The sequence below is a fragment of the Pteropus medius genome, unplaced genomic scaffold, assembly GCF_902729225.1.
Source record: "Pteropus medius unplaced genomic scaffold, Ma_sr-lr_union100, whole genome shotgun sequence".
Classification (NCBI taxonomy): Eukaryota; Metazoa; Chordata; class Mammalia; order Chiroptera; family Pteropodidae; genus Pteropus; species Pteropus medius.
Window position 1 is genome coordinate 8,629,324 of NW_024344371.1, and position 20,172 is coordinate 8,649,495.

The 20,172-nt window shown below is 38.9% G+C and overlaps 1 protein-coding gene across 1 annotated transcript in view; it reads left to right on the forward strand.

Annotated features, from left to right (window-relative positions):
- AKAP6 (A-kinase anchoring protein 6) overlaps nt 1–20,172 on the forward strand; it is a 520,891-nt gene that overhangs the window by 72,569 nt on the left and 428,150 nt on the right. The window contains exon 4 of the mRNA XM_039870505.1: nt 17,848–18,059. The gene's annotated coding sequence lies outside the window, so the exon portion shown is untranslated. The remainder of the gene's footprint in view (nt 1–17,847; nt 18,060–20,172) is intronic.

The following is a 20,172-nucleotide window of genomic DNA, read 5'->3' on the forward strand; positions in this document are numbered from 1 at the left end:
TGCAGGAACCAATTTTAGAGTTCATCTAGTTTGATATTTTCGTTTTACAGACTTCAGACATGGTGCCTTGCCTGACATAATGTGGTGCTTTGGCCGAGCTGAAACTGTGGGTCAGGTTTCCTGACTCCGGTCACACCACTTGTGCTACTTCCTCCAAACCATATATGTTTAAACTTGAATCATTTTTCATAAAATTGGCCCTAAACACAATGATTGAGTAAGTAAAGATTGTTTCAGTTTGAAACTCTTGGCTACCTTATTCTGATTCTCCACTGGAGTCCGAGAGATTTCCTGCCACTGGATACGTCCTTTTCCCACTCCCCTCTCTCTCTTTTTTACCTTTTTTTTTAAAAAAAAATTTAAATTATTGGAGTGACATTGGTTAACAAAATCAATAAATTTCAAATGTACAATTCAATAATATGTCATATGTATATTGCATTATGTGTTCACCACACAAAGTTAAATTTCCTTCCACCATGAAATATTTGACCCCCCTTTTCCTTCTATCTCCCTCCTTTCCCCTAAGGGAAGTTTTAAGATCCGTGAGTGCTGACTTAATTTGAGATGTGGTGATGAGATAGAGACGAAAGATTTTGTTCTGTGGACACATTTTTCTAGCACCATTCTCCAGATCACAGCCCCTGCAGAGCAGGAGACCCAGACTTTCTAACCATTGGTTCTTCTACTCAGAGAGCTCCCAGCAAAACTGCTCCTCTCCTTGGGTTTAACCAAATGGAAGGTTCGTTGTGACCTCTGATTTCCTATTGCTGAGGAAAGAGAAAAGCTCTGGGTTATGGAGAACTCATCAAGCCTGTACAGAAAACAGGGCTCTGACTTGTTTGTTTTCAAAGAACAGTTTGTCCCTCGTTTGCACATTAATAAAAATACTATCTGGTAGTAGTAGTAAGAGTATTCTTGATACATCTTATTTTAATTTGAGTTATTCCATTAGGATGTTGATTTCACAGTGTTGTCATTTTGATGTGGTATGTTTCTTTGTGCCGAGTCTTGTATACATGTATTTGGACAGGTGTGCTGATGTCTTCATACATATATTTACTAACCAGAGAATATGTGTTCTCCCCTTTGGAATTGCTCTTATTGGAAGATTGTTTCTTTATATGTGGTTCATGGTCAAGCTTTACCTATATTTAGCTCTTTGAAATTATTTTCTTTTTGAACAAATAAATACTGGTGAATAAATTATCAAATAAACTTCCTCTCCCATGTTCTCCAAGGGAAGCCATACATAAAAAAGGAGTGCAAAAAAGAGGAAATTTCAGTGCATTTATGCTCTTCATTAAATTCTTCACCACAGAAAGCAAATCTTACCTTTGAGAGTGGATGGGAAAATCCATCAGTGTCTTAAGTTTATTTTCTTGGCTTCTCTTTGGTCATTCTCCCCATCTCTTTGCCACTTTTCCCAAGATACCCAAGACCCACTTGGCCCTCTGTTTCAGCTAGTTATCTGAGCTTTACTGCTGTTTTCCTGACACTTGAAACATGACTTCAAACCTGGAGAATTGTAGTCTCTTAGGATTTGGGAGATTTGAGGGTCATAAAAGAAAGTTCTGACCTGGGTTGACATTTGAGAACACAAGTGCCTAGGATTCTTTTCTCTTAAATTATTGAATGAATCAGGCTCACTGCTCTGTTCAAAATTCTACCAGTTTCTTTCATTATCGTGTTCTTCTTTTAATAGTGGCATAGAAATTCTGTGTCTGATACCAGTGGGGATGACAATTTACAGGACTCATATGGAGAAATCTGTATTTAACATTCCTTAGCATTTGAGCTTCCTCACGTTACAGGGTTTGCTCATTTCCTTATTGACCCAGTCCTATAGATTAGTGCTTATTTGCACGGGAGGCCTTATCTTCTTGGTATACGGATAGATAATCCACAATATGAGAAGGACAGCATTGCAGTTATTGCTACTGTTGTTATTGCTGCCCTGATAATGTTGTTACTGATGTTATCATTGCTGCTATCTGCTGCTCTAACAATGATTATAGCTGATGCTGGTGTGGCTGATTCTGTTGTGGCTAGTACCACTCTTTCTGCTGCTGCTACTAGTTACCATTCACATGTTCGATTCTATGCTAGGTGCTATAGGGATTTAAAAAAAATTATTGTCAAAGATGTCAAGATGTTTATAATCTACTTTTACAATTAGTGGCCTCTAAAATGCAAGGAATCATTGGAAGCTTTTTAGGCAGTTTTCTCTCCATGGTCTGTATGTACATAGCTAACTGTGGATTATTGGAGTGAGTACTGCTCTCTGAATTCTGGGCTGCTGTTGGGAACTCGAGGTGGTGAAGGCAAGATTCTTGGAAAGGTGCATTAATGAAGGAGCATCTGTATTCCAGAGGTAATATGAACGTTTTTTGGGGCTACGTGTTGTGTCTTGGAGGTTAAGAGTATAGGCTCTGTAGTCAGTCTATCTACCCGAGTTTAAATTCTGAATCTATCACTTACAGCGGCAAGGTCTTTGGCAACTCTGAGTATCTCTTGTTTCTTATCTGAAAAATAAGAATCAGCACCTCTCTCCCAGGATTCTTTAAAGAATAAATGAGTTAATACATATCCTAATAGTTAGCTATTAAAGAATAATTATAATTTTTCTTTCATTCTTCCTTTATTTCTCAAAAAGTAACTCACATTTGACTAAAATATTTGAATACCTTACTCTATATTTTTCCTCTATATAGATTAGTAATTTAAGCTAAGAGTGTATGTTTAAAGATTAGCTTTTAGATACAATAAAAATGGGGAAAATATACCAATTTATAGATTAATAGAAGGTCCCATTTCTAGGAAGCCCAGATGAGAAGAAAATATTTTGAAACTCTATTAGAAGAATAGCATTTATAGTGTATGCCTTTTCTAAGTTTAAATTCTGAGTGGCTCTGCATCCTTCTCACCCCCACTGCCAGGCTGAGCCCTCTTTAAGGCATATTCCAGATCTTTTCATCCTGCTTCCTTGTCTAGCCTCATCTTGCTCACTCCCTCTCACCTCCTGTAAGTCATGTGAACAAGGAGAGTGTGGCTCAGTAGAAATATGCCATTCTTAGTAGAAAAACTCAAAAGTTCCTGTTATAGGCACAGGAAGTTCATAGTGATTCTTCATGTACATTAATTATATACTTATACTTCACATAGTGCAACAAAGTTATTCTCAGTTATTTACATATGAATTATTTAGTTCAGTAGCTCTCTATCCTTGCCTAGAATAACCTGGGAGAAAATGCATGTAATAGTTCAAATATTATAGTAGTTTATTTCTCTTCATTTAATACTCCACAATGAGTGTTTCTGGCCGAAGGACAGTTTTCCTCTACTGACGATGCAGGCTGTCCATCCTGGGGGCACAGGAGTTCCACATCAACCTCTTTCCCAGGGACCATCTGGTTTGCCAGACCTTTCTTCCCTTCCTCATCAAAGTTTGTGTCTTCTAAGTTTTCATTTCTTCATAGGAATGAAATCTAGCTAATCTGACTAATTTGGGCTAATAGTAATATTTTATATTTTATAATGTCTTATAGTTTACTAGCATCAATGAAAATATTAACCAGTATCTATTACATGTCTGGTATATGCCAGGTGTCAGGCTGGATACTTTGACTCATACTAGAATGGGAGCTCCCAAAAGACAGAGATTCTGGTCTGAGTTGTTCACTGATGGATGCCAAGCATCTAGAACAGTGCTCAATAACTGTTTGTTGAATGAATAAATATTTGTTGAATGGATGAATAGATAATCTTTATAATAACATTGAAAAGCAGAATTATAATCCCCATTTCCCAGAAAAAAAGTGAAGCTCAGATAAATGCTTTGCCCAAGGACAGACTTTTAGGTGGGAGCAGAGCACAGAGAAGAATTCAGGTTCCAAAGCCTACATTCCTTTACTCCTTTTTCCTTTCCCCTTTGACCTTTCCCTTCCCATTTGCTTCTCCCTTTGCATTTTCCTCCATTTCCCTCACTTTTCCCTCCCCTGTAATAATTTAAAGTGTACAATGTGATGTTTTGATATATGTATACATTGTGAAGTGATTACCACAATTAAGTTAATTAACATGTATATCACCTCATATATAGTTAGTTACCTTTACTTTTCTGTTGTTGGTAGTGAGAACACCTTTGATGCGAAAATTTATACCCTTAGCAGATTTCAAGTATGCATACACAATTACTAATTATAGTCATCATGCTGTACATTAGATCCTCAGAATTTATTCATCTTATAACTGAAAGTTTTTACCTTGACCAACATCTTCCCCCAGGCCCCAGGCAACTACTATTCTACTGTTTCTATGAGTTATACTTCCTTTTTTTTTTTAGAGTCCACATATATGTAAAACCATACAGTATTTGTCTTTCTTTGTCTACCTTATTCCACTTAGAATAATGCCCTCCTTGTTAATCCATGTCACAAATGCAAGATTTCCTTTTTTTATGGCTGTATAGTATTCTATCCTAGGGATTGCTAGATTATATGGTAGTTCTATTTTTTAATTTTTTGAGAAATTGCTATGCTGTTTTCCATAATGTCTGTATCAGTTTACATTCCCACCAACAGTGTATAAGCGTTTCTCCATATGCTCACCAATATTCGTTATTTCTTTTCTTTTTTATAATAGACATCCTAACAGATGTGAGGTGATATCTTATTCTGGTTTTGATTTGCATTTACCTGATTAGTGATGGTGAACATTTTTTGCATACCTATAGGCCATTTGTATGTCTTCTTTAGAAAAATGTCTATTGAGGTCCTTTGCCCATTTTTAAAATTAGATTATTTCTTTTCTACTGAGTTGTAAGAATTTCTTATATATTTTGAATATTAACTCCTTATTGGATATACGGTTTGCAAATATTTTCTCCTTTGTTGATTGTTTCTTTGGTTGTGCAGAAGCTTTTCAGTTCAATGTAGTCCCACTTGTTTATTTTGTTTTTGTTGCCTGTGCTTTTGGTGGTAATGGAGCCTAGTGAAGAATTCAGGTTCTAAAGCCTACATTCCATTACTCCTCATCCATATCCAAGAAATCATTCACAAAACCAATGTCAAGGAACACTTCCTTTATGTTTTCTTCTAGAAGTTTTATAGTTCCAGGTCTTACCCTCAATTCTTTAATCCACTTTGATTTGATTTTTGTATATGGTGTAAGAAAAGGTTCAGTTTCATTCTTTTGCATGTAGATATATAGTTTCTCCAATACTACTTATTGAAGAGGCTATCTTTTCTATTCTGTATTCTTGATGACTTTGTTGAAAATTAGTTGATCATATATAGATGGGTTTATTTCTAGGTTCTCTATTTTGTTTTATTGAACTATGTGTGTATTTTTATACCAATACCTTACTGTTTTGATTACTGTAGCTTTGTAATATAGTTTGAAATCAGGAAGTTTGGCCTCCAGCCTTGCTCTTCTTGCTCAATATTGCTTGAGTTATTTGGGGTCTTTTGTGGTTCCATGCAAATTTTAGGATTGTTTTTCTGTTTTTGTGAAAAAAGCATTGGAATTTTGATAGGGATTGCTTATTTTGTAGATCACTTTGGGTAGGATGGAAATTTTAACAATATTAATTATTCCAATTCATGAACAAGGGATATCTTTCCACTTATTTGTGTCTTCTTCAATTTCTTTTATCAATGTTTTACAGTCTTTACTGTACAGAGCTCTCACCTCATTGATTAATTTTATTCCTAAGTATTCCTTTTGATGTTCTTGTAAATAAGATTGTTTTCTTAATTTCTTTTTGGGATAGTTTGTTAATGTATAGAAACATAATTGATTTTGAAGATCTGGGTATCTTAATCTGTTTGGGCTGCTATAACAGAAATACCATAGACTGGGTAGCTTATAAACAATAGACATTTATTTCTCACAGTTGTGTAGTCTGGGAAATCTAAGATCAAGGCATTGGCAGATTCAGTATCTGTTAAAGACTCACTTCCTGGTTTATAGATGGTACCTCTTCACTGTGTTCTCGTACGGCAAAAGGGGCAAGGGCGCTCTCTCGGTTCTCTTTTATAAGGGCATTAACCCCATTCATGAAGAGTCCACCCTCATGACCTAATCACCTCTTGAAGATCGCACCTGCTAATACCATCACCTTGGGGGTTAGGATTTGAACATATGAATTTTGAGGGGGGACACAGATATTCAGTCCATAGTACTGCATAAGCACTATAAACATAGAGCTAGGTAAAGCAATGCTTTTATTACTTGATTTTTAAAATGATGTCTCAATGTATATTTTATGGTATATGTTCTTCTGTGACATGTATACTTACAAATATTTTAGATTTACTATCATTTTGTGTCTGTGTAATTCTTTTTAAAAGAATTCCATGGAGCAATAATATTTTGTATTATGGTGAAATATTTTTACAATAAGTACATTGATAGAATGTTTACTCTATCAGTAAATTAGTAAATTTAAAGATAAAATGTCATTGGCTAGAATAAGAAGGAAAAATTGGTGTTATGTGCAAAAATTCTTTCTCACCTGTTTTTAAGTTTATATGTGTATATGTGTGTGTTTATATGCACATATATTTATATTTGACTGATGGTTTTGGAGTTTTAATTGCATGTCTTTAGTTGTCCCATAATGGTGAATGGGAGAAAGGATTAAGTCTCTGAGCTTGATAAATTCAGATAAAGAAACATTTACTAGGCAATGTACCAAACAAGTCTGCCACACATCCTACTCTGCTCTGGAAAACAGTCTTTTCTCTGAAGAAACTTGAAGATATTTCCATGGCAGACATGCATCCAGTTAATGACTATAAAGCAGGCCAATGTAAAGACTCAGGTAGCGTTAAAACAAAACTGATGCTTATAACAGGTTGCAGGATTCCAGCTCTCTCATTTGTTTCATAGCATGCTAACAAGTAAAAATTATGTTAACCAATGGTGTGTAACTCTGTGCTTTATATAAAGCTGACTTCTAAGAATGCATTTATTAAATTGGATTATTCAATAAAAAAATGTTGTACCCTGTAAACAAACCTTTTTTGTTATAGCCACTTGTGATTTTGTTATAGTAAACCTTTTAATGTATTATTTACTGAGGAATTTTACCTAAGAAAATAAGACATGAGTTTCATTCAAGACGGCAGAGTAGGTGGATGCTATGCTTGCCTCCTCCCATGACCACTTTAAAATTGCAATTAAAATACAGAACAATCACCTTGGAAAACCAAAGAAGAGATGAACAGAAGTCCTATAACTAAGGATATAAAGAAGAAGCCACTTCGAAACTGGCACTCATCCTGGGCTCTGACAGAAGGACAGTATCTGAGGAGGTGCGAAAGACATACAGGGAGAGAGTAAGTTGCATGGCTTCAGGACGAAGGCTGGAGGGAAGACCGCCATTGTCCCTGTGTTGAGCTTTCCTCCCATGAGGCTGGCGAGTGGACGCTGTCTTTCCTGTGTTGAACCCTCCCTCCACAAGGCCAAATCTGAACTTTAACTGGCCTGGTGAGCTCCACTCACTTCATCTTCATGACTCCCTGGGATTCCACCCCACCAACTTGCGCATCTCTAGAGAATTTTTCGCAGCCGTCCGGTCATCATTGGCCTGCATTGCAGTTTTTCTTGGACAACTCTTAGGTGTCTGTGGGCCCTGGGAGGGTGGTGGCTGGCCTTGATGGGTTATGAGACTTTCATAGAGCAGCCCCAGGCTCAGCACTAGTGCCATCCGAATCTGCATTAACCCGTTGAATACTATTCTTCCCATGCTGGTGACTCCCTGAGACCCTACCCCACCTAACTCCTGTACAACCCAAGGTTCTTTGAGTAGCTGAGCCTTATGACAGCTGGCAGGTAATGACAGCCTTCAGGGTTCCCTGGGCCTCTTGCCGAGCTGCCCCAAGGCTGGTATTGGTGACAGCCAGCCTCAATTTGCAGCATGGCCTTTCCCATGCACCACAGACCAGCATAAACAGCGACCAACTTTGGATCGCTTTGTAGCTCCTACAAGATAGTTCCAGATCGGTCACAGGCAATAGCTGACCTTGGCCTGCACAACAGCCCCTTCCAAGAGGCCCCAAGCCAGCACATTCAGTGGCCGGCTTCAAGTCATAATAGAATACCATCTGATTAGCACCACAAGCAGCGTACCCAAAGGGTGGTCTTGGCAGTCACCAGAGCTCACTGGGGTGAATCCCACTCTGTGTGGTCAGCCCCTGCATAGCAACTCATACACTGTGGTCATGGCTAATCCTCACAGCCAGTAAGGGTTAATCCCACCCACTGATGTGTCAATAGCAATTCAGGCTCAACTACAATAGGAGGGCACACACAGCCCACACAAGAGACACTCCTGGAGCATCTGGTTCAGGTAACCAGGTAGACCATGCCACTGAACCCCACAGGACACCTACTACATAAGGCCACCCTGCCCAGACTGGGAGACAGCAGTCAAAATGGGGAAACAACAACAACAACAACAACAAAAAGTGTCCAAAATGAAAGAACAGGAGAAAACTCCAGAAAAAGAACTAAACAAAATGGAAGCAGGCAATCTTCCAGAGTTTAACATAATGGTTGTAAGGATGCTTAAGGAACTGAGTGAGAACTTCAACAAAGAGATAGCAAGCTTAAAAAAAGACATAGAGACCATAAAAAAGAACCAGTCAAAAATGAAGAATACAATAAATGAAATGAAGAATACACTGGAAGGAATCAATAGCAGATTAGATGAAGCAGTTGATGAAATCAGTGATTTAGAAGACAAGGTAGCAGAAAATACCCAATCTGAAAAGCAAAAAGAAAAAATTTTCAAAATGGGGATAATTTAAGGGACCACTGGGACAACATCAAGCATAACAACATTGTCATCATAGTACCAGAGAAGAGAGAACAAGGCATTTAAAATCTATTTGAAGAAATAATGACAGAAAACTTCCCTAACCTGGTGAAGGAAATAAACATACAAGTCTAGGAAGTGCAGAATCCCAAACAAGATGAACCACAAGAGACCCACACCAAGACACGTCATCATTAAAATGCAAACAAAGGTTAAAGACAGGAAACTCTCTGACATTGCTCTCAGTAATATTTTTTCTTATATGTTGCCTCAGGCAAGGAAAACAAAAGAAAAAATAAACAAATGGGACTATATCAAACAAAGTCTTTGCACAGCAAAGGAAACCATCGACAACCTATAAAGACAGCCTACTGAATGGGAGGTGATATTTACCTGTGATATATCCGATAAGGGGTTAATATCCAAAATTTATAGAGAACTTGTGCAACTTAACACCCAGAAAACTAACAACCCAATTAAAAAATGTGTAGAGAGGATCTGAATAGACATTTCTCCAAAGAGGACCTATGGATGGCCAATAGACATATGAAAAGATGCTCCATGTCACTAATCATCAGAGAAATACAAATTAAAAGCAAAATGAGATATCACCTCACACCTGTCACAAGGGCTATCATCAGTAAATCAACAAGTAAGTGTTGATGAGGATGTGGAGAAAAGGGAACCTTTGTGCACTGTTGGTAGGATTGAAAATTGGTACAGTCACTATGGAAAACAGTATGGAGGTTCCTCAAAAAATTAATGATAGAACTACCATATGATTCAGCAAGTCCACTTCTGGGTATTTCTCTGAAGAAATCCAAAACACTAATTTGAAAAGCTGTATGCATGCCTATGTTCATTGCAGCGTTATTTATAGTAGCCAAGATATGGAAGCAACCAAGTGATCATTGGTAGACAAATGGATAAAGAAGAAGTAGTACATATATACAATGGAATATTACTTGGACATAAAAAAGAATAAAACCTTACCGTTGGTGACAGCATGGATGGACCTGGAAAGTATTATGCTAAGGAAAATAAATCAGATAGAGAAAGACAAATACCATACGATTTCACTTACACATGGAATCTAAAGAACAAAATCAATGAACAAAGTATAAACAGACTTCTAGATGCAGAGAACAAGCTGATGGTTGTCAGATGAGAGACGTTGGGGGTCTGGGTGAAAAAGGTGAAGAGATTAAGAAGTACGGATTGGTAGTTATGAAATAGTCACGGGGATGTAAAGTACAGCATAGGGAATATAGTCCATAATATGGTAATAACTATGTATAGTGCCAGGTGGGTACTAGACTAATCAAGGGATCACTCTGTAAATTATACAAATGTCTAACCACTATGCTGTACACCTGAAACTAACATAATATAATATTCAATGTCAGCTGTAATTGAAAAATCGAAAAGTGGGGGTAAGGTGAAAGATAATAAGAGGTTCAAACTTCTAGATATAAAATAAATAAGTCATGAGGATGTGGAGTACAGCATATATTAACTATATAGAGAATATAGTTAATAATATTATAATAGCATTGTAAGGTATCAGATAGTTGCCAGACTTATTGTGGTGATCACTTTTGTTATGTAAATGCTGAATAACTGATATGCACCTGAAAATAATACTAAAGTTAAACTAATATTGTATGTTAACTATATTTTAATAAAAATCTTTTTAAAAAAGTAAGGTATAATTTGTTTTTAAATGAGAGTTATCTATTGTATTAATAATTTTTCTCAGGTAAGGGGAAGAGTCTAATTTAAAAGACTGTGTGGACTACAAATGCTGTGTTAGTTATGAGACTCAGTTGTAAATAATTTTAGTTCTTTTTTGTAAATAATTTAAAAATGGGTATCATGACCACTACTCTCTCTATCTCTGATGACACATAAAAGGTGTTTGTTTGTGTGCTTGCTTACGTTATCAGATGATCTCAGTAGCAAATTACTTTTTGGTATTTTAGGCAGCAAAGGGAGATATAAATATTTACACATATAAGCCTTAGTAAAATCTCATAACATTTCAAACTCTGGGGTAATAAGGAGAAAGCTGCTAGGAAATTTGTCTTTGCCTGGAATGGAACCAATGTTATTTAAAAGGAAAAGAATTAAGAATTAAGAGGGATTTATTAAGGAATTACTTATGCCTAAGAATCTGCTAAAGATTATGAGGGAAATCAAAAGTAGCACGAGACATGGTTAGTACCCTAGGAACTATGTACTTTGGGTAGACAAGATTAAGACCTATGAAAAAAAAAATACTAAAACAGGAAAGCCCCAGAAATATTAGTGCAGAGTTTAAATAGCTCATAAACTCCTGCTTCATTTGTTGGTCCTCAGTCTTTTCTTCCCCTATATTAAGCAGCACAACTGTGCTTCCACCAGCATGTTAAAGCCACTTAGGTTCATGTCAAATGTTTGTGTTTGGTGTTAAATCTAAGTGGAGCAGCAAAAAGCACTAATTCTATAAAGTCAGGCAAGAGAAAAATCTAAAATTCAGAAAGATGGCAGGGAAATTGCTCAACTGGTTGGTGCTAGTTTCTGTAAACAAAATCACCCTAAGGTCTGTTTCAGGCTCCAAATCTAGGTCATTATTCAGGATCTAATCCACCCTCCCTGGGCTTTTTGAAGCTTTTTGGCCTTCGTTGACGGGAATTTTGCCTGGAAAAGGACAGAGGAGTAGAGCTGAGGCCCACTGGGGTATAAGGTCACTGTCATAGATCCAGGAATGTCCAGGAGAAAAGATAGATAACGCCTTGCATTTTCCTTGTGAGGAGGTCTTACCAGTGCGGTCCTGACCCTGGCCCTTTGAGGGGTGTTGTTGCCAAGGTTTATAAACCATTACAGAACTCAGGCTTTTTACCTTCCAAGGAAGCTAGCTGCATGTTAATAATGGTGCCAACTCAGACTTTATACAGTTGCTCTCATGGCTTTGTGGATCAGTTAGGTCTCTGTTTACTGTGAAGGGAACCCCAAAACATACTGGCTTAAGCAGAAAAAGAGACTTTTTGGCTCTTAAAACCTACTGAGCCAGAGTAGTGCTGATTTCTGGCTCAAGCAGTGTCACCAGAACTCAGTTTCTTATCGCCTAACTCAGCTTTGTTCTCCTCCTTGTTGGCTTTATTCTTAGACAGATTCTTCACTCATGAATACAAAATGAATGAGCAGGTTCAGATTTGACATTCTTTCACATTCAGAATCAGGAGCCAACAGTGATTTCCATTAAACTGTCTCATATGTCTTTGGCTTTAGTGGGCCCCGTACCCATTTCTGAACTGATTTCTGTAGGTTAGGAGAATGTAAAAGCTGAGTCACTTAAGACTGAGTCGTACACTCCATTCCTTTAGTTGGAGTCCCACCCAAAGCATATATGTTAGAATATGGGAGAGGTGATGTCTGAGAATAATACATCCAAACATCAGGTAACAACTATGACAACTGAGCTTACATGTCATTATTATGGCTGCAAGTTCTATTTTGATCACTAATGATTCATAATTTTTAGACAACAATTTCTGCTTTGCATGGTTATCTAAAGAAAGTAGGATACTGAGCATTCAACAACAATAACAGTCTACTGTAGTTTGGTGTCCAAATATTTTCTGCCTCCAGATATTCTCAGAAAGTATATAAATTGTACTGACTGAAGCAGCATTCATGGCCAGCATGGGTATATGGCCATATAGGCATGTGATTGGAATGTTTGAATACTTTATATTTTGTGGACAAAGGTCAGTTTTAAAGCCAGAATTGGGCATTGTTAGTAGAGGATTAACTAAACCCTTTCTCCTTCTGCATGAGAATTTGACCTTTGGTTAACTTTGTAGATCTGTTGCCCTGGAAACCTGAAAATGAGAAAATGTCAACAATATTGCTAGGCAACATTGCTTAGGCTAAAATTGACCCTTGGTTAGTAAAAATGGCTACCTAAAAGTAAGGGAATTTCCCTGGTCTGGCCCTGACTCTGCTCTCCAAGAAGAGATATTTTTCCATTCTGCCTGTGGGTCTGGCTCTGGGGGACCTTTTAGAGGTCTATCCATAATTCTCTGGCTACATCTGAAGTGGGTGATGAGGGGTAAGCCCTTCTTGGTCTGGACTGAGATAACTATAAATCCTAAGAGGAAGCCATCATTTGGGGCTTCTTTGAGGGCAGTGACTCTTGTAACTGGGCATGTCTTTTGTGGGGATTCTGGAAGGTATGGCTGAAATTATTATAAGATATCGGCTCTTGTGAGGAATAATGCTTTTAAGGCTGGGTGCTCTTGAACTTGCCTGATGTGTTCTCATTGTTCTTCAGCTGTCACCTGGGGGCCAGAGAGAATAGTTTCTGGACACTGTGTGGATTGCTGCAAGACACCTGCAGAAGAGTAGTGTCTGATGCTGCTCAGCTGGCAAACTCTCTTAGCAAATCAGTGCGAAATGTTGGCAATGATAGTCTTGTGTGTCTGAATGTTAGTTGAACTTAAGAAGGCCCACTGGTGGTATTGTAGACACATATATAAAATGCAGCCGGAAACAATGCTCAGATTCCTGATCTCATGATGTGGCAGAGACTGGATAACTGCGCATTACGCCTGCTTTCTTTTCTTCTGGAGCACAAAGCTAAACTCTGTGTCCCAGCCTTGTGTAGTGTGTGTGGCCATTTGACTGAGTTCTAACCAATGGAATGTGGGTTGCGGTAGAGTACTTTTAGACCTCGTCCATAAAAACCTTCCCTGCTCCATCTCCAATTGCTCAATAAATGCCAAAGACTCTAAGGCTCCACAGGAAGGTGAAACCTCAAGATAGTCAGAGTCCCTGAATGACCACATAGAAGGTCACCTGCATTGGGAACACCCATTTAGACTTCAGGTGAACAAGAAATGCACAATTGTTTTATTTAGCCAGGATAATTTGGAGGCTTACCTGTGAGATCAGCTAGTATTTCCCCAACAGTTGTTAACTAACAACTAACATTCCTCAGATCTAGAAGTTTTTCACATGATATGCTAAGGGATGTAGGCCTGCCACATTTCTAGGAAGGGCTTTCAGATTTTTTAAACTCCTAAAATACAAACACAAGATATATGTTTATATCATGAGCTAATGATTTGGAAATACAACTCACTTGCTTCTGAAATGGTAGGGATTTGGGACACAACTGATAATTGTAAGTGAGGGAAAATGGCCAGGAGGAAACATTTGTATAAATGTTGCTATGTCTATAACGACATCACCATATTTCTGCCTTGCCAGTTCAGGATGTCAGTGAAAGACTGGAAGCAGACTGGGTTGTACTGGAAATGAAGGAAGTCCCACTTTTCCTTCTTTTATAGCCTTCAGTCTGAATCAGGAGCTCAGGGGGTTTTAACTCATTGTTGTTCACAGTCGTGTTTTTCATACTGTGATTGACAGCAAATGGAATGTTAGTCCATGAAAAGAAAGCGTTCTATGGTTAAGTAAGTTAGGAAAGTACTGTATACTGTATCTCCCCTGTGGGGAGTCTCAATGAATGTCACCAGATTAGTTTCTGAGAAAGTCTGTAATAAGGGAACTTTTTTTAACTTTATCAGTTTATAATAAATAATAATGCATCATATTATAAATTTATTATACATTTTATTAAATTATATTTATATTTATTTTATATTTTATTAAAGTATTATAATTTATCTATAAATAGATAATTTATCTATAATAAACTACCCCAGAGTCTCAGTAGCTTAATATAGTAAAGGTTTATTTCTCACTCATTGCAGTTCCATGTGGGTCAGTGGGTTGTTGGGAGAGGAGAGCTGTGCCGCATGTGGTCATTTAGGGACCCGCACTTCATCAACTCTGTGGGGCCATTACCTTCCAAGGCTTCAGGGTTCACTAGATTTTTTGCATCCAGTCAGCCGGAGAGGGAAGTATAGAGAATTCATCATGCATCTAACCGCTTTTTAGGTGTTGCTGTCCATTCCCACTAACATTCCATTGGTGAGAACTAGTTCCAAGGTCCGCCTAGAGGTAGAGGCACTGGGAATGTGCCTAGGAGGAAGAAGAGAACATGGATATCGGTGAGCAGTAGCTGTCACAAGTTTTCCTGCTGGTCCCCAAATGTCTTTTGTACCCCTTCTCCTACAACATACATATTCACATCCCAAGGGAGCTACCCAAAGTCCCATCTTGTCTCTACATTCAGCTGAAAATCCAGGATTTTTTGGTGATGCAGAGTTATCTTCGTCAGAGGCAAAATGGGAGCTACATGGTGGTTTCTGACCCACAGTGATTCTGAAATCCTTCTATAGGCATACCTCAGAGATATTGCAGATTCATTTCCAGATTACTGCAGTAAAGTGAGTCATAATCTTTGCTGGTGGAGGTTTTTGCCTTAAATTTGTAAAAAATGCAATATCTGTGAAGCACAAGAAAGTGAAACATAATAAAATGAGGTATACCTGTAGTCACTCAGGTCTGAAGCTTCCTGCCTCAATTCACGGATCTGCTCTCCAGGAGAAACTTATTTGTTTATTGTTGTCCAGGGCCCTGGCTCTGTGCTCTGAGAGGGTCCCATTTTTGGTATGTTGCCTGTTCTCATCTGAAGTGAGTGGTGAGGAGTAAGCCCTCCTTGGTAGCGGTGCAGACTTTGCAAGCCACTTTCTAACCACCTTATCTCAGAATCCAGAATCTGGCTGGACCTGCAGGGGAGAGCTAAAGAGCCTCCACCGATTGGGGTGAGTGGGCTATTAATGACAATATTAACAAGGTTGGACATTTCTATGACGTGACTGGTTTCCAAATGCTTTTGTATACATTATGGTATGCAGTCCTCAAAACAACGTGATGAGGTGGGGGAGGTGAGAATAGTGAGAAAGGCTTCTGGGAATTACTGTAGGCACGTTCACAAGGCAAGAAAACACTTCATGACTTGCTTCAGCTTTACAGGTTTTTGTGTTTTTTTTTGTTTGTTTGTTTGTTTGTTTTAACCAAGTTTGGGCTATTCTGTGGGCTGTTACTCAGGCTGTTCAGGTTGTTAAATCTGACCAGGCATCATATTTGATGAGTCATCCATCTCTTTCCACCAAATGACTTGCTTTTGGCAAAGGAGGCTGACATGATTCTTCTCATTCTGAGAAGCCACATTCAAGTCTGCACCACCTGATCCCACCCTGCTCTCTCCTCTTTATAGATCCATGGGCTTTAAGTTCTGAAAAGGCTGATAATATTGTTCTAGAACCATGACTTTCACTCCATCTTCTCCAGAGGCTGAGTGGTTCTTCAGAAGTACTTTCAAGGGTCAGTTCAGAGCAGATGAGGTAGGGGTGGCAGTTGAGAAGGGTTCGTTAGTCTTGGCTCTGGGGTTCTTCTCCTTGTTCTTCTCCTCGCTCAACCAGGGCAGCCCAGATTTGGTCTCTGTCATTAGAATAAAGGGTTCTACTATTAACAAAAAACCCTTGAAAACCATGGTTAATAGCTAAATCCATCATTTCTGCAGATGAAAAATGTGAGGCCTGAGAGGTTAATTGATTGGCTTCATGTCGCACAGATGGTCACTGGAGGAACTGGCATTAACACTGGGGTTTCTTGAATTCCAGATAAATGCTCTATGCACTGAAGTGGCTGCCTGTTACTTGCCTGGTGTGGCACGTGGTTTAAGATAGAGGATGGGAGTCAGGCTCTGTGCACAACTGAGCATGGGTGACTTGGGCAGGCAGCTTCACCTCTTGCTGTTGTTGGTCTCCTACTTCCTCATTAGGTGAAGCCAACTCAATCCTGGCTTCCCATCCAGGGCAGAGCTATTCTGTGCATGGCTGATGGTGCACCCTGTTAGGATCTTGGCACCTCTCATGCATTTTATCAGCCCCTATTTGACAGAAGCACTGCCTGAATTCCTTATGCCATTCTACCCCGCCCCCGCCCCCGCCCCACCATGCAGTTGGCTAACAGTGCTGTTTAAAATCTGAAGTAGGAGGAGACATTGTCAAATTAGGTTTTGAGCTTTTAGAATGTTGTTCTTTCCCAGATGTGAAGATAGTATGGTTGGAGGTCAGCTTGATTCTGTCTCTATTCATGTTCTGAGAGTATTAAATATGCAAGAGATGACTGCTCTCTGTCCATGTCTCCTTCCCCACAGTTCTCACCACATATTTGTTTTTGCTCAGGACTGGAAAGGAGTGATTGCTTTAGATGTGCTTTTCTTTTACCAACTGGAGAAATACTTCACTGTGTCTTGTTTAAATGTGGCTTTTCACACAGTTCCAGCTTTTGTAGGGGGAGGGGCATGAGTAATTTCCTTCTGTGTATCTTATTGCCCTGAAGAGAGGAAAACGGAGCCTCAATGTTTGGAATGCCAATGACTTAGTAAGTTTTTAGCAGGTCTGCCACTTGTTCCAATCACCAGGTTTGGCCCCAGAAAAGACTCTTGCATTTGGGTTATAAGTGGGAGGGATTCAGAAAACCAAGGAAAGCGGAGCCCCAGAAGTTGATGGTGGTGTGGTGTGCTTGCCCCACCCTGGATTCTAAATGTCCTTCTACATGCCTGTCTGGTGCTCAAGTGCTGGGGCCACTCTGACGAGAAGGTTCTGTGAGTTGGTGTCCACCAGAGTAATAGATCAGAGTAGACTTTGTTAGTAAGAGTTTGTCCGTGTTTTGAGAGCTAGAGCCTATTTATTTTACAATTAGAGTCACTTTCTCAGCTGTTTATATTCCATTTTTTAATTCTTTCTGCTCCTTGCTTTGTTTTTTTGGTCTTTGAGAAATGAACAAAAATTCATTTTAATAACTTTTAAAAAGGTACTGTAATGTTATCCAGAGAAGAAAAAGTGATCTAATTGCCTAACAGAGAAACGTCCATTTGAGTTTTTATTTGCCCAGTACTAAATCTATACACCTCATCCCTCTAAATATGTAACAACAAATTAGGAGATAATTTTTATTTTTTCTAAAGTGCCTTCAGGGAAATCCCTTTTAAACCTATGGATTTTAGTCCAATGAGGGATCCTCTTCCTTTGATCTAAATTTTGCATATCGTCTGTTTCTTACAGGGCTTCCGTATTGTCTCAGGCTCCACTGGAAATGCAGCAAGGATTCCTGGCACATCCCAGTTGCCATAGCAACAGCAGTCTTTCCCATAATGAGCTGCATCATCTGAACTGATGTCACAGCATCATGCAGCAGGTCAAACAAGGCATCTCCTAGTATTGCATCCTACAGATGTGCTGTAAACATCAAAAGAAGACGGTGGGAGCAGGAGATGGTGAGTGTTAAATGTCTGGGCATTAATTGTATGGCTGTTTTGTTGGTTAGTCTGTGTCTGCTTAGGCGGAGATTGGGGGATGTTGCCTGCTTAAAATGGACTAGGGAAAGAAGGGCTGTTTTACCTAAATCTGTTTTTCAGGCTGCTGGGTTAAGACAAAGGCCTGTAAGAGTAATAAAGGAATCAAAATACATAAAATTATTCTTGCTCCATCTCTGCCTGTTGTTTTTAGTGTTCTCATGGAATTTTTCATAAACATAAGATAATTTTCTATTGCAGAACACCAAATAGACTCTAAAATGAGTAGTTCACAGTATTTCAACATTGTAAAGATATGTATTTCTTTTTTATGGGGCAGAGCTAATTGGTCCCCTCTTTGTTCTCATGATTTATGAAATATTTAGTGATTTGCAGTATAAAATTCAGTATTTACCTAGATCGGGTTTCAGTTTCTTCATGGCAAGGGACGACTGCTGAATAAGCATCTGATATAACCCTGATGTGAAAGGGGATCTCATGCATGTTCAAGACAGAATTTATTAAAAACACGAGAACCCAAACCAAATAAAATACTTGAGCCTTTTGAGTTTTTCACCCCATGTCCTTCATAGTTAGTTGAAGGACTGCCACAATATTTTTCCATTTCCAGATAGTCTCTAAAATAGCGAGAATTGTTTGCAGGCTGACTTGTAACAAGTCCCCTCTCTGCGGCAGTTGCAGTGAAGGGTAACCCTGAGGAGAGCCTTTGGAAGTGGCAGTGGTGTTGCTATCTCTTGTTTAACTTTAGCCAGAATCTCGTAAGACGAAATGAATAAATAGCAGTGTCCTTAGTGATTGTGGTGAATACATATCTCTGGGTTCAGTCATACCCTCAACTCAATTCCGAAACTCCAGATAAACATGTGTCATTTTCATTTCAACTCCTAGCTCTGTCTTTGGGCATCTTAATTTTTTTTTTCCCCCCTAAAAAATGTCGTCTGAAAGTGTCAGATAAGGAGCAGTATGTTGCTTTTTGTTTTGGGAAATGGAATGAATTTCCCTGGTACAGCTGATTGCTACTAAGGGAGGGAGGAGGAGGCACATGTCAGTTCAATTGATCAATATGTCCACTTGGAATCAGGGAGTGGTCTTTTGGCTCAGTGCTGCTGAGTTGATAGTTTTCATTTGAAAAGTCTTACAGGAAAGAATAACAACCCTGAGTTCCTCTTCTGTTAAGCTGTTTTTTTGAGCCCGAAAGAGATGTATATAGGGAGCAGGAAAGGCAATACCTCTAGCCAGCTTGGAGTGATTTTTTTTTTTTTGCACAGAGTCAAGCATATTGGTCCCATTAGACACTAACTGGATCGAAAGACCTCAGATTTTAATTAGTTTGTTTATACACATCACACATATGCTGCTCTCAGTCCTTGAAGATTAGGTGGCTGACATGCAGCTATATGGGATGGAGGAGATCAGCTCAGCCTGGCTTTATTGCAAGCACTTAGGAGCATGAATTGTTCATTGCCTGCTTTTTTGGTTGTATAATGTGAACAGAAAGCTCTACTGGGATTGCTGGGTGTGAATTCAGCCAAGGCAGAAGCTCTAAGGTGACAGAGAGGAGTGCTAGATGGTGATGGGGGAAGGGAAAGTATATCTAGTGGCTGGATTATGATTCTGGAGAAAATCACCCAGAGCCCACTAGAATTCTTTTAAAGTATTACTTCCAAGGAAAAGTGATGACGAAAAACTTGTTTGGTAATGTGAATTGCTAGGAGTAAAAATTACCAAAGGCGGCATTTTAATGACTTTTTTTATTTGCTTAATTTTTGTTTCTTTCATCTAACAGTGCTCTCAGCTGCTTCACCATGGGTGATTTGTACAATGACTGGAAGGTCTCAAAGCCAGATTCCTTAAGGGCAGTGTTAGAAAAAAGTGGAGTCATGCTTTGAGAGTGGAGAAGGCGCTGGTGGGTGTGGGCTGACGCAGTTACCTGGTGGAATATCCTTTCAGTTCAGATGAGCCTGTGATCTCCCTGCCTCTGCAAATGTTCGAAATGCAGTTATAGTTCCTCAACTTTATGCTTTTGTGTTCTTTTTGCTCCAGGAGAACAAAGCCCTAATAATAGAGCTGTCAT